Genomic DNA, 9,492 nt, shown 5'->3' with positions numbered 1-9,492 from the left:
GACTACTTTACTTTTAAACATTTTCAAGCATCTAATCTGCTAATATGCTCTCTCTTCTGCTTTTCTATCATCACTACAGAAGACTGGAACTCTAAATGCTCTAACATGTGTAATCTCAAAGAGTCAGACCATTCTCTGTTGGAGTAATCCTCATGTACTTATTCTATACAGTCTAACCATGTCCTGCCTGTCTTCCTAAATCTTAACTTTACTGTCTGCAAAAGTTTTTTTTTTAAAGTATTTAATAATCCTAGAGTGAGTATAACGACTGCTCATCTCCCTCCTGTTTGAGACATGGCATAGCCAATGGCTCAAAATAGCAGCAGTCTTATACAAATTATTAGGCAGTACTGGTTTATCACACAGATAAAAAAATCATCCTGCAAGCTTGCTCCCTCTGTAAGTCACAACTATTGTCCTGCAGTAGGTGAGTGGGCCTGCATGTCTGCTAATGCTGTACTGATAAAAGGTTAACACCATGTTTAACTAAAGCTGCCTCTTTTGCGATCTTATCTGCAAAAACTTCCCCTAATGCAACCGGATCTTTCCCTCACATGTGTGCTGCACATTTACAAACGGCAATTCCACTGGTTAATAACGCTGCATCCAGCAGAATTTGCAAGAGTTTGGTGTGTTCTGCAGGTTTCCCTGTAGAGGTTGTCACACCTCGTCTCACTCACTGCACTACAAAGAAATGTACAGTAGCAAATGTATACTACCTATCAGTGTATATTGTCTCTCTACAGCTTTACACGCTTCCGTTAAAGCTAGCATCTCTGCTGCTCAAGCAAATATGAAACATGCTAGTTGTCCTACATAGATAACTCTCTCTCACTGTCAGCTACAGTAAAACGTGTTCTAGTCTGTCCCTCTGCTGTTGTAAAACTCAAATCATCAACAAACCAAACCTTTCCCTCAACGAGTGGCACATCTATTAAGTCATCCCTCAGCTTACACGTCTTCTCCTCGCGCTCTCTACACTCATGAGAAGTGCCCTCCTCCGTTGGCAAAAAGGGTTGGACAGATTCAGAATTCTGCACCACTTTATGGTAGTATGTGTGGTTGTGAGAGTAACAGTAACATTAAAGACAAGTGTCTTGTAGGTGACAGAAATGTAAGTTTAGTCTGCAGTAGTAGACATCTACCTCGTGTGGAACTAACAATTGCAAAAGGTGAAATAAACTATTGAAACATTGTACAGCTTAAGCTGCTGCACATACTGATCTCACGCATGGAGGTAAAGCACGAGCAACTAGAGCTAATCTTTTAGGATAGTAAGTTACTGGCTTCACTTGTGGAAAAAGTGCTGTTAGTTATTTTACAGTCACCTGGCATTTGTGCTGTTCACAGAACCACAAGTCCATCGCTGGACCTCCTCTGCGCTGTCACTTTTTGGAGCTTGGCACGCTCCCTCAGGTTCCATTTTCCAACGCTGAAAGTCTCCTTGTGACAATCCTTTGGAAGCCCAGTAGCACAGCTCTCTGTGCTGAAGGTGATCTCCGATCCTCCTGAAGACTCCCTCCAGGCCTCAGCTTCCATCTTGTGGACGATCCTCTCAGTCTCTCCTTCTCATCATGGCACCTCACGACATCTACAAATTGGAAAAAATGACACTCCTCTCGCCACACGGCTTTCGCCATGTGTCAACTCCCCAATGAGACATGTACAAGAGTGTTGCACAGTCTCCCTAAAACAATCTCCAGGGTTTGTCCCTTGGAGCAGCTTCACTCCAAGCTGTAACCCTGTGTAAGAACATTAATCAGCACTTAAATGTTCAGCTTGTTTAACTCCCAGCTCCTGTATCACAGAAGACAAAGTCTTAAATTTAAACAACTTCACATTTGCAACCAACTGTAGATCATAAGAGTAATAAAGTATTCAGCATCACAGAGACAAGTATCATTGCAGGTTTATTCTAAACTCATTAATCTCCTACGTTTTCCCATAATTTATTCCAAATTATTTAACATCTCAATGTTATTCCACATTGTAATCAGTGAACTTCACTTATAGGCCATCAAAGCCTCATCTGAACATGGATGCACCACTTGCATAGGTTTAATACTTGTAAATAAACAGCTAATCACACAAATCACTGCAACAATAATAGAAAACATTGTTTAATATTAATTCTGGACCCCACCTCTTGACGCATGGACACTTCTCATGCGTCAACTCACCAAACCTGGATCCCTGTCTTAAAAACTGGCTCCACCAGGAGCCTGCATACTCACCATCATGGCCTGGAAAACAAGATCTGGAAGTAAAATCAAACTTCACACTTATAAACAAGTATATCACAAGGGTAACAAGCATTCAGCATCAGCAAGACAAGTGTCATGTGCAGGTTTTCTCAAATCATTAAATCACTATTGTTACCATAATTCGCCTCAAACATGGATCATCCCATGTGCTCAGTTAACATTAATGTAATCGGTGACTTCTCTTAAGCAAAGTCACTCCACTCATATATTTATTATGGGTCCAAAAGTGGCCAGCAAATGAGCCCATAATAAACTATTCCATAAATATCGTAATCTCTTATTTGTTTTATTCATGTCACTTGTCCGCTTCTGCTGAATGCTACATGCACTCTTAAAGAAAACAAAACCTGTAATAAAGAAACAAACATCCACCAGTTGTTCTGCTAAAAACCACATCATCAAATCACATGAAAAACTGCAATGCTGTAAGAAAAAATGCAAATGTTAGCGCTGCGCAGGTGTGTACACACTTTCTCACAGTAACTTCTGTGAGTACCACAAGCCCATGAATAACACACCTCTGATAGATTCACAAACATAAAAATGGCATTTAAAAGGTTAAACCATCACGCAACCTCAGATGTTGCTATCATCTTTCTGCTCCTGTAACAGAGACACACACAGAGATACATCCACACCTTTGTCAAGTGGGGGTTGACTTCACACAATGGTGTTAAGTCAGTCAGTCAGTTCCCGATTTATTTTAAAATTCTTACTCATTCACTCAGTGATTCCTTCTTTTGCTAATTGTGGAAATTATCGTCGCATTCGTTTCCACGCTCAGCAAAACAACGTCATTTCAAAAAGAAAAATAATTTAGACTGGATTTCCTCGTTGAATCCTTTTGGACAGGAATTTGTTTCCTGATTGTCCCAAATAAGAGCCCATTTTAATTTTGGGGAAGCTCACTTTGCAACAGTTTTCTCGACGACGCTTCGATTCTAATCGTGCAGATCTGCTCAACAGAGATCATCAAACAAAACTTTCAGTGCACCATGAAAGTAACAAAATAAAAGAAAGAAAATAAAAGAAATCAAAGAAAATAAAGGAAAGATAGGCCTTGTTTAAATCATGACACGTGTTCTTCATGCCAGGGGGATAAATCGTAACAAAAGACAAATCAAACAGCCAGTTTAATCTCAAACATTCATCCAATCAGCCATACACACAACATACAGCATAACCCTGTTGTCTTAGCACATAATAAGTTTTAGTTCTCATGTAACTAAATGTGTGCCATGGTAAAACTTCTTCACACACCAGAAACTCACAATCAGCTCACTCAACTCACTCATTTAAGACCTCTCATCAGCATTCTGTTTCCTCCTCTATGATGCAACCATCTGTCCTCCTATAATATTCAGTCCACTAGTCTATGTATCACTTTCATCTTACTAGTGACTTGGACAAGATGACAAACAGAATCTCATGCTTAAGATGCTGTCTGGTCTCATGAGTATCATTGTATGTGTATATGCATGTAGGGTTAGTATGGTTAATGCATTTTCAGTATGTTTTTGTGTTCATCTCTCACCACACTTCCATTATTCTCATCACTGCTTAAAACAACACACATCTCTCTGTTTTTTTTCTTTAACTGTACTTTTCTCCAAAACAGAAAATAGCATTACAGCTGTTTCAGACTGAGAAACACCAAACACTCTTCGTGCTATCATTCATCCACACAACTATTTTATTTCTTTTTGTCCACTGGGCAGGTGACATGCAGAATCACGTCTGCCCCAGCTGGATACCTTTCACACACACCATGACGTCAGACACTCTCACACTCATGGAATTGATCAGGAGAAAAACTTTCTTCATCTTCACACTCTGTTACAGAAACACCATATGTTTTTTTTTTTTTTTTGTTTTTTGTTTTTGTGTTGTGTCAGGGATGGATATGTAGTTGTAACGTTTGTGTTCACTAACTTTACTTTCTGTTTCCTACCCTGCCAAGTCTGTCTTGGACTCAATGCTGCTCCTAATATGCCTTTAATCTCTCCTCCACTTCTGCCTCTGCTCTCTCACGCTCTTCTCTGACTCTACTTTCTGCTAACATTCTTGCTCTTCCTAATGCTTTTCTATGGTGTTGTTCTAGAGTAGTTGCAGTGGATTGAGCTGTAGTTTCATCCTCAGGTTTCACAACTACTTCTTGCAATATTGCTCTTTTAACATTCTGTGCTTCTCTCCTCTTCTGAGCCTGCTCCAGCCACAACTTAGCAACTGCTAACTGCAATTCCTTCCTCTGCTTCGCTTTACCTGTTTTACCTGCTACACTTACAGCTATTCTTTCTACCAGCATTTTACACTGAACTTCCACTAATGTCCCTTCAAATCCACATTTCTTATACCAACAACCTACATACTGCGTGCTGCCTGGTAAAACTTTCTGCATAAATTTTACATCTCCTTCTAAGGCAGACTTACACATTTTATTCTCCATTACAAGACAACAATCAGCCACACTCACGCAGACCACGTCTGGCCCGCACACACACAACATAGGCCTATCGCTTGCGTCTGCACGCACAGCTAGCGCTCTCTGTTGAAAACTCTCAAACGCCCCATATGGCGGAGAATTCAACCTTCGGACACTCTCCAACGCCCCAAATGGCGGAGATTCCGGACTCTGAACCTAGGTTCTCTCCACGCCCCAAATGGCGGAGAACTCTCTACGCCCCAAACGGCGGAGAAGCCTGCGTCTCTCTCACGCGGCTAGCGCGCTCCCGGACTCACGTTTAACGCACAGCCCGTAGCCGCTCTCTATTGTTTTGGGTCCACGTGCGCTCTCGTGACCAGCGCTCCCCGGGACTCAAACGTTTCACGCAGAATCACGGTGACGCGTATCTAGGATCCCACATTCATTCACACGGTTATAGAGATGCTCTCTAAGGCCTTCTGTACTCACTGTTTGTTTACGTTCATGGGAAGAGTCTCTGGATCCCGTCAATCGTCATCCATCCCGAGGGGAGGTCAGGCGCAAACTTCCCGGCCTGGTGGCAAGCCAAAAACACCAGGGCTTTACGTCAATCATCCCAGACGTTGCGGTGGCGTCCTCTCCCTCTCCTCGGTGGATGCAATGTGTTAGGCTCCGGCTCCGAAGGACCAAAAAATGTTGGGTCTAAACTCAGACCCCGCTGTATCCAAGACTTATTCCCATGAAAGAAAAACAAGGCAACAGTGTTCGATCGATTTCTTGCGCAAGGGAGGCCCCCTCATCTGTGTCCAGCACGACAATGAACCCCGATGATGGCCTCCTCTCGCTGCCTTTTATTGACAAACTTCAAACAATAGTTTACAAAACACCTCCCCTTGCAACCCCCCTTTGGTTACAAAGACAAGGCACTGTATGTAAGTGTGTGTGTGTGGGTGTTATGTGAGAATGTATGTGTGTGTGTGTGTGTGTGTGTGTGTGTGTGTGTGTGTGTGTGTGTGTGTGTGTGTGTGTGTGTGTTTGATCAAAGGGTCATAAAACCTAAAAGCAGGAACAACATCCTTGGTCATAAAGAGGGTAGTCTTCCCCCACACCCAATGTATGGTTTACCAAAGATAACACAGTGAAACCATACAAAGGGTAGGAAGCTCTACCAAACATCAAACAGATCTTCAAGTTAGGATGTATCTACAATAAAACCTCCCCCAGCACAGAGTGGCTGGAGAGGTGGTCAGGATCAAAGGAATGGCTTTGATCCTACTGCTTAAACTAAGACTGTACAAATTTAAGAAACACAATGGCAACATTCAACAATTAGACTTAACAGCTTTTCTTTGGCTGTCACTTCTTCACCCTGACCTGTCTTATTTGGCTCAGCAGAACTGAAATGCTTTTACACGCTCACTCACATAAGCTCAGCGATTCTCTGCGCGATCAACCTCTCACATGTGTAAGCTGCGGGAGATTTCACTTGTCATGTTTGCATAGTAAGCTAACGATTAATAAGACGATGTCAGAGGAATTGGTGCACAAATTATCATCACTCACAGATCAGTGCTGTCGCTCTCTATACACAGTTCGCACGATTGCAAAGTGAAAGCAAAAAAACAAGCGCAAATTCAAACGCGACTTCAATATGTCACATATTGACAGTGGCTCACCGATGCCAATGACATAATTACCCAGCTACATTTCTGAAAGAATGCAAAAGCATTGACATATATTTTTCCTACAATAGCCCGACGGGCAGGGAAGAGAAAGATTTTGGTAGCCCGACTGAAAAAAATCGCTAGCTCCAGGACGTCGGGCTAGCGATATTGCAAGCCCTGTATCTGATTGAGGAATCACTCATCTTTGGAAAAGAGAGTTTATTACAGAGAAATGGCTCTTTCCAAAATAAAAGCTATACTATCCGCTTCTTCTGGGCTATATTCTCAGCAGCATAAGGAGAATCATGTGCTAACAGCTGTCTAAATGACTCTGCTAAAGTTAGTAGCATGCTTGCTTTTTTTTGTCTGCTTCCACTTGTCTTTGCACTAGGATGATGTCGGCGTAAATGTGCAGTCATATTCGTTGTGTTCCCACTAGTGCTTTCAGGTTAATCTCGTTGAAATGACCCTAACGCCACAACACGGCAAATCTCCGTTAACGAGCTACCGCCGATCGCTCCGTGCATGGGGCTAGACGGCCAACACGTTAACGAGCTAACTGCGCTAACACACTAGTTCACACCAATGTAATTGAGCATTGCATGGCACATCCAACATACTGTTTTACTTTAGTCCATGACTCGCTTACCTTCAGGGTCATACGTCACATGAAAACCAAAATAATTCCAAACGCCAAATCTGAATGAGGTTCAATTTGCCTGTTGCAAGTAGAGCTTAACTTCTGTCTCGCTAGCTTGCCCTGCGCTCTTCCTTCTGACTATGCTGTCTGTGTTGAGCGGTCAGTGGATCTGCGCTCGACAGTGCAGCCTAGGCGGAGTAGTCGAACACAGATTCACTGAGCGCTCAACACAGACAGCATCGTCAGAAGGAAAATTGATAAAATAAATTACAAATGTTGTATTGTTCGATACATATGCGTACCGAACCGAAAGCACTGTATCGAACGGTTCAATATCGATACGAATATCGTTGCACCCCTAATATATATATATATATATATATATATATATATATATATACATACATACACACACACACACACACACATTCCTGTCTTGCATAACGACTGAGGACCGGGTAAGTGTACTATCAAAGTGAGGACCACCATTTCTGCTACACTTGCAGACAAACCTTTGCCATTTTTGAACACTGGGTGGCTCTCTAACACCAAAAATCACCTCAAAATCTTAAAACACTCAAGTAAAAAAAAAATCTCATTCTACTATCAGAATGAGGACCTTGTCATTGAGTGCTATTCAGGTGATTTTCCACCAGGGGGTGCTTTTGTGTTCGTTTCTGTCTATATGTTTTTTTCTGTTTGCATTCACTCCTTGACATTTTCTATTTTAGTGCAACCAAATAATGTTAAAGTTAAACAGTCTCAACTTTATACATAAATAGAATAACTAAAAAGTTCTGATAATCTATCAAGACAACCCTACATAACAAAAGGTAGTATTACATTTCAAATACCGCTGTAGATTTTATTAATAATTACCAAGGAAATTCCCACAATGCTGCAACAAGAGCAAATTCAGTTTATTTCACAATGTAACATCCTTCCAGAGGAATAATAATTGCTATTATAACAATGAAGACAACTATTAAGTCTAATGACTTACAACTAAAATAGTGATCAATAACTTTGATCGGTTTGTTTTGACTTCTGCCAAAAAGAAAAATCAGTAAAGCTTAGGATGGCTACAACTGTACCAGTATGACCTTCCTGCTTCCTACATAATTCCCAGCCGTCTTTGCACTGCCGTCTTCTCTGCTTCACTCCATGGCCTCTTGACCTTCGCACGGGGGATCTCTACAAATAACACAAAAGACAACATGGACTGTTAACTTTACAACATGTATGTAACCGTAGTTTTTTTGTTTTTGTTTTGATTTTGAAATGGGGTTCTGCTTGTGTATATTTACAGAAAATGCCAAACCAAACTGTAGGTTCAACAATTTACTCAACATTTTGTACCCAAGATATGTAGTAAGCACTTTTAAATTAAGTATTTTGAGTTCACAGAAACATGAGATCAGTTATTGAGTAATATACCTACAGAGTGAAACAGCAGCCAATTTACTTTTATACATTTTGTTTTCAAAGGTACATGTTGCATCTAGCCTTTTAAAATAAGATGCTAACTAGTTATTAGTCCTGTTAAAATCATTCATCATAACAATATTCTTGTAAAAAAACAAAAAAACTGTCAGACTTTAATAATTTGCTATTGTTTTAAATAAGGCAAATATTTCTGATGTACTAGTAATAAAAAAACCCTGTGCTGTTGGTAGTAGTTCTAATCTAGTTAACTGACATCACATATTTTAAGTCAATTTTTTTTTTATTATGAAATACAATTGCTAATATCCTTGACAATGTAACAAATTACCTAGATCATGATTCAGAACCAAACATAACTGATTGACATGATCTTTTCATTTTATCTGAATTTATGCGTTTTATTTGACAAACTGTCACAGTTTTGCGACTGGCGCACAGATACAATACCAAAGAGCAGAATTAAGTTTTGTCTATCATTAGTCATAAGGCCTGTACTACAAAGCACATTCAACACATCAAGGCTATCTTTCCATAATCTGGATTCACTTAACCTGAAAGTGGCGATCTGGATAAGTGGTCACAAAAAGCTTAACCTGCATGGTCGCATGAAAGGGGTGGCATTGTGAGCATCTGTTCACTAATGATTATTGAAAAGCGTACTGGAAACAGAAGCTGATTTTTCAAAAGATAAAAGTATAGTATTAGGCAAATATGAAGATATTAAAACAGACTGCAGCATAACTAAGGGAGGATTCAGGGTCACCTGGTCCAGCCTGAAATATATGCTTTAGCAAAAAGGAAAGTTTGAAGCCTAATGTAGTCTACTCGATGAGCTTTGTTGCTTGTACTTGCCGTTTCTTGCTGTCTTTTCACAAACCTCACACTGAAAATGATGGTCCATACTGTCAATCTAGTTCACTTTACAAATTTTGATTTTAAAACACAACATCTGTGTGTGTAATTGGTGGAAACTAAAATACGCATTGTAAAAAAAAATAACATTGAGATAAAGTAGTTGTCTTTAATTGGTAAATCATAGGACCTTAAACAGGTATT

At 40.4% G+C, this 9,492-nt stretch overlaps 1 long non-coding RNA gene across 1 annotated transcript; it reads right to left on the bottom strand.

Moving 5' to 3' along the window:
* Positions 1–224: 224 nt before the first annotated feature.
* On the bottom strand, positions 225–5,567 carry LOC113030609 (uncharacterized). The gene is made up of 2 exons (XR_003273612.1): positions 5,176–5,567; positions 225–1,591 (listed from the first exon to the last, which is right to left on the bottom strand). It is a non-coding gene; the product is annotated as an uncharacterized LOC113030609 (long non-coding RNA).
* Between the last annotated feature and the right edge of the window lie 3,925 nt (positions 5,568–9,492).

Source organism: Astatotilapia calliptera, chromosome 10 (assembly GCF_900246225.1).
Source record: "Astatotilapia calliptera chromosome 10, fAstCal1.2, whole genome shotgun sequence".
NCBI lineage: Eukaryota > Metazoa > Chordata > Actinopteri > Cichliformes > Cichlidae > Astatotilapia > Astatotilapia calliptera.
Note: the sequence above shows the minus strand (reverse complement) of the source record. Positions and strands in the feature narration are given on the sequence as shown.